Source organism: Ovis aries, chromosome 11 (assembly GCF_016772045.2).
Source record: "Ovis aries strain OAR_USU_Benz2616 breed Rambouillet chromosome 11, ARS-UI_Ramb_v3.0, whole genome shotgun sequence".
In the NCBI taxonomy this organism is placed as follows: Eukaryota; Metazoa; Chordata; class Mammalia; order Artiodactyla; family Bovidae; genus Ovis; species Ovis aries.
In genome coordinates, this window is record NC_056064.1 from 61,779,296 (window position 1) to 61,785,295 (window position 6,000).

The 6,000-nt window shown below is 54.6% G+C and overlaps 1 protein-coding gene across 15 annotated transcripts in view; it reads right to left on the minus strand.

Annotated features, from left to right (window-relative positions):
* Window positions 1-6,000, minus strand: part of CEP112 (centrosomal protein 112) — a 313,262-nt gene extending 307,262 nt beyond the window's left edge. For 14 of the 15 annotated variants that reach the window (XM_027973978.3, XM_027973977.3, XM_060395895.1 and 11 more), the window contains exon 1: window positions 5,896-6,000. The gene's annotated coding sequence lies outside the window, so the exon portion shown is untranslated. Of the gene's footprint in view, window positions 1-5,143; window positions 5,259-5,895 lie in introns of those variants that run through there. The other variant, XM_042256532.2, reaches the window with a different exon arrangement.

Consider the following 6,000-nt stretch of genomic DNA (forward strand, 5'->3'; position numbering starts at 1 on the left):
TAAGTGTACAATGTTTAACTCCCATCAAAAAACTTAAAATACTGGTCCTCGGATTTCTTCCTAATCAACAGGAAAACCACTGATTATAAATGGGTGAACCCCCAAAATAGGTTTTGACAAGACTCCTTAAGTTAAAATCTAGTCAAGAGTCCACACATTCCTCTAAGTTCTGAAATGCCTGGGTACTGTCTCCACGCGAGACACGGTCCCCATCTGTCATTTGTTCAAATGACATTGATTCAAATCTGCAAATGGCACCTTTGGAGAAAAGCCCCGCTGCGCCTCTCCGCCCCGCGTCCCACTCCCAACGCCGCCCAGGGCCTTCTCCAGGGCAGGGTCCCAGGGCCTCCTCCGGCGCAGGGTCGGCCCCTCCGCACAGGGGCTCCGCACGCAGCCGGTCGGGCCGGAGCTGAGCCAGGCTCCCCGCGCGCGGGACCAGCACGCGGCTCCCACCGACGGCTCCTCCAGCCGCCCCGCCCCCGTGACCGAGGCTCCGCCGGGCCCTCAGCAGCCCTGCTCCGCGGCAGCGCGAGGCCTCCCCGCACCTCCCCTCCAGGGCCCACCTCCCGGCAGCCGAAGAGTCAGGGCCGCGCCCGGCGCTGCCCCGCGCCTCCCCGCTCCCCTTCCCTTCCCGATGCGCCCGCTGCGCGGCTGCGCGGCGCCCGGACTGTCCCCACCGTCCCGCCCGCCCCCGCCGGCGACCTCCTCGGCCGTGACCGTAAAGAACAAACACCCAGAAACACCTCCAAACCCGCCCGCGCCCCGCTCACCGCGCGGCCCGAGGACGCCCGCCCGCGGCCCCCGAGTCCTGCGCCCGCGCTCAGGCCCTGACCTCCCGCCTCCAGCGCGCGGGCGACCGCTGAGCCCAGACCCAGGCAGGCCGCGCGGTGCGGAGCCTTCCCAGCCCGGCTCTCCCGCCACAGACAGACAGACAGACACACACACAGACACACAAATACACAGAGACAGGCACAACACAGACAGGCACACTCAGACAGACACACAGACAGACACACACAGATAGACAACACAAACACAGACACACACACACACATAGACACACAGACACAACACAGACACACACACAAATACACAGAGACAGACACAACACAGACAGGCACACTCAGACAGACACACAGACAGACACACACAGATAGACAACACAAACACAGACACACACAGAGACAGATACAACACAGGCACACACAGACAGACAACACAAATACAGACACACACACACACATAGACACAGACACACAGACACAACAGACACACACACAAATACACAGAGACAGACACAACACAGGCACACACAGACAGACACACACAGACACACAGATAGACAACACAAATACAGACACACACAAATACACAGAGGCAGACACAACACAGACAGGCACACTCAGAGAGACACACAGAAAGACACACACAGACAACACAAACACAGACACACACACACACATAGACACACAGACACAACACAGACACACACACAAATACACAGAGACAGACACAACACAGGCACACACAGACAGACACACACAGACTCACAGATAGACAACACAAATACAGACACACACACAGACACACACACATAGACACAGACACACAGACACAGCACACAACACACAGACACGACACACACACACAAATACAGAGAGAGACACAGACACACAGACACACAACACACACATACAAATACAGACACACACAGAGACACACAGACACAAGACAGACACACACACAAATACAGAGAGACACACACACAGATACACACAGACACAGACAGACACATACACACACACACGCAGACACAGACACAGACACATCCCAGACACACAAAGACACAGACACAACACACAACACACAGACAAGACAGACACACACACACAGACACACAAATACACAGAGCGAGACATACAGACACACAAACACACAACACACAGAGACAGACACACAGACACACACACAGATACATACAGACACACAGACACAACACACAAATACAGAGACAGATACACACAGACACACACAGACACACAGGTCCTAACCAACCACCCACAGATAACCACACCCCACACACACACACACACGCACACACAGACACACAGGGCCTAACCAACCTCCCACGGATGCCCACACCCCCCACACACACTGGCGCACGCACACACACAGGCGGCCTCACTAACCGCCCGGGGGCGCCCCCGCCCGCCGGCGCCCCCGCCGCCCGCGCTGGCTCGGGCCTGCTCTCCTGAGAGGACCGCTCAGCCCCTCGGCTGCCCCGCGGCCTGCAGCCAGGAGATGCGGCCAGGCACCCCGCGGAGGCCCGCCCCGCGGGGCCCGGACTCCCCGCCCCGTCCGGGTGTGCACAGCTCACAGCTGCGTGGCAGCGCTCACGGCGCTTTTACTCTTTCTCCACACAACCGCACACTGTTCACACGTCTCCCACCATCTGAGAGATGCTCCCGGAAGGCAGGCACCGCGCCCGACGCAGCTCGGTAGGCGCCTAGTACCTCGCATGGCGTGTGACAGAAGCTGAAGAACGGACCGGTACAAAAAGCTACCTGAAGAAATGAACATCCTTCTCCCGCAGGACAAACACAGGCAGACCTCAGAGGCACCGAGGCTCAGTTCCAGACCACGCCACGGTGGAGCGAGTCCCCTGAACACGGGGCTTTCCCAGTGCACAGAAAAAGGCCTGGAATGGCCATGGGATTCTTCAGGCATGAACGCTGGAGTAGGCTGCCATTCCCTTCTTCAGGGGATCTTTCTGACCCAGGGATGGAACCCAGGTCTCCTGCACGGCAGGTGGATGCGTCACCATCTGAGTCACCAGGGATGCTCCCTCATATATAAGGCATGTTTACACATCCTGTCGTCTATTGCGTGTTCAATACCATTATGCTAAAAAAGTACATACCTTCATTTTAAAAATACTTTATTGCTAAAAAAAAAAAAAAAAAAAGTACCCCTCTGCATCTTGTGATCATTTTGGGAGGGGTTCGAATGTTCTGGGAATCACTGAACTGTGACCCAGGGTCACGACGTGAGCGGATGCTGTTGGCGAGCGGTGGACTTGTTCCAGGCAGGGCTTCCACAAACCTTCAATTTGTTAAAAACACAGTATCTATGAAGTGTAATAAAGCAAAGTGCCATAAAACAAGATATGTCTGTGGTTGTTTTTTGTTGTTGTTGTTCCAAGCACTAAATAGTTCTCTAGAATAGAAACACTATTGCCCTTAATTCTGTTAACCAAAACTGGTCATGGTACCTTCTGCATTACAGTAAAAGAAACATATTTTTGAATCCAAGACTTGGTCACCGTCAATTCTGTTCTATTTAATCACGTTTAATGATTAGCTAGGGCCTCCCAGGTGGCACAGTGGTAAAGAACTTGACTGTCAACGCAGGAGACACAAGGAGACAGAGTTCAATCCCTGGGTCGGGAAGATCCCCCTGGAGGAGGAAATGGCAACCCACTCCAGCATTCCTGCCTGGGAAATCCCATGGACAGAGCCCAGTGCGCCACAGTCCATGGGGTCGCAGAAAGTCAGACACGACTTAGTGACTAAATAAAAGAAAATGATTGGTTAGTTGGCCTGGGGTTATTTGGCCGGTTGGTTCTGTTTTACATTCCTACAATAACTAGCTGCAAAATTTACATAGCTCCATCAGTAACAGAAAGTATCAACAGAAAGCTGGTAACAAGATACCACTGCCAGATGTTATATTACCATCATTAAGCTGAAAAGCAATTAATCAAATGGATAAACAAACGGATGGAAACATAGAAACCCAGTTTTAAGCACAGCTCTGACCCCAAGTATACTTCCAGGCTTAAACAGTTCACCCTGCCCACACACTCAAACACATGCCTGGGAGAGTCCACCAGTTCAGCTCAGTCGCTCAGTCGTGTCAGACTCTTTGTGACCCCGTGGACTGCAGCACGCCAGGCCTCCCTGTCCATCACCAACTCCCAGAGTTTACCCACACTCATGTCCATGGAGTCGGTGATGCCATCCAACCATCTCATCCTCTTTCGTCCCCTTCTCCTCCCGCCTTCAATCTCTCCCAGCATCAGGGTCTTTAGCTATTACTGAAACAAAGATTCCTATAATCATTAGTTCTCCTTCAATCCTCTGACATAAGCAGGAGATGTTAAAGTTCAGTGTTAGAGGAAATGAAAACTCAACTGTAAAGGCTCACTTAGTCATGAAATTAAGCATAAGGCTCAGATTCAAACTCTGAAACCATCAGCTCTCAGATTCATTATATCTGTTGGCCATTCAAATATAAATCAGCAATACCTCCAAGAAGTATTTTGGAAAGTAAACAGGCAATCAAATTGCTATAATAATATGCAATACTGGAGGATACATTTTTTAAAAAGCACAGTAAAGAGGGACTTCCCTGGTGGTCCAATGGCTAAGACGCTGAGGTCCCAATGCAGGAGGCCCAAGTTCCATTCCTAGTCTGGGAAATAGATCCTACATGCCTCAACGAAAGATCCCGCAGGCAGCAACCAAGGACCCAGCGCAGCCAAATAAATATCTTTTTAAAAAGCACAATAAAGAATCAGTGATACTTGGTCAATGCTAAAACTCAGCTTTTTCTAATCCCTTATTTATTCTCCAACAAAATGAAAACAAAATTAAGTTATTGGTTCAAATCGTCAAAGAATTCTTGCTTCAAACCTTTAAGGAATTACCTCTTACAGGTAGGTTATATCTAGTTAATCCCAGCTAATCAAAAAGTTTTATTATGTATGGCTTATTAGAATTGAAGATTTAAATTATTAGAATTTAAAAAATAAGTAAAGCTATGTCTTTGAGTTAGATTTAAAATATTTAGAATGTGCCTACCAATCACATAAAAAGAAATAAGCTGGATGACTCTTACTTATAGCTGTAATATATTTAGCTCCTGGTCTTTTTTTATACCCGTGTCTCTGCTGACATCTAGGAAATGGGCTAAGATGTGGTTCTGAGGGTGCTCGAGGAAGCCGCACACACTCTAGGTCCTGGGGAAAGGCGGCCACACCCCCAAACAGAGAGACCGCTCACACAGGTACCGCCCCGGGCCGCGCGAAATACACACACTCCTGCAAGCCGCCTAAAATCAATTCTGCTCAATCAAATCGTACTTGAAGTGGACGGCGGGTCATTAAACAAAACTTGAAACCCGTTTCCAGGTGCCTGTTTCACCAGCTCGCACCTCCGGGTGTTTGGACAGTTACCAGGCACTGACCGAGCTTCCCACGAAGGAGGGGCATCGCCCCGGAGACCGGGGACGCCGGGGCCGGCGGCCAGGGAGCCAGGGACCGCCCCCCGCCGCACCCTGGCCCCCACGCGGCGGCTGGAGCCCCCGCGTCCGGCTTCTCGACGACGGTCAGCGGGCAGGCCGCGCGCAGCGTCCGCAATCGTCCCGGGGGCCCTGGGGTCTGGCCCGGGTCCGCCCTGCGGGCCGGGGGCGGGCGGGCCTCCCCGGAGCCGCCCCCAGAGCGCCCAGGACCCCCGCCCGGCCGCGGACGGAGAGCTCCCCCCGCGGGGAGGACCTGCGGGGAAGGGAGGGAGGCCAGGGAGCGGGGCGGCCGGCCCAGACCGCGCGGCCGCGCGCCGACGGCTGCTCACAGGCGCCGCCCCGTCGGGAGCCGGGGCCCCGCGTGCGCACCCGCCCCGCCGGCCCCCGGCTTTGTCAGAAGCCCCGGCCCGCGCCGCCCGGTGCCCTCTCCGCACGCGGAGCCGCGGCCGCCGCGCCCGGACGCCCCAGCGGCGCGCGCCAGGGGCCTGGACGGCGGCCGGCCCGCGGCGACCCCTTCCCGCACAAAATTCCACCGGGAACCCGCGCGCGGGGGCCCGGGAAGGGATTCGGGAAAACCAGAACGGGCGCCCCTACGTGCAAGCTTTCCGACCGGCCGCCGCCGCCGCCGCCTCAAAACGGTTTCAAACCCTTGCGGGCGTCGAGGTCGCCGCCCGCCGTGCAGGCCCGGGCGGGGTCCGC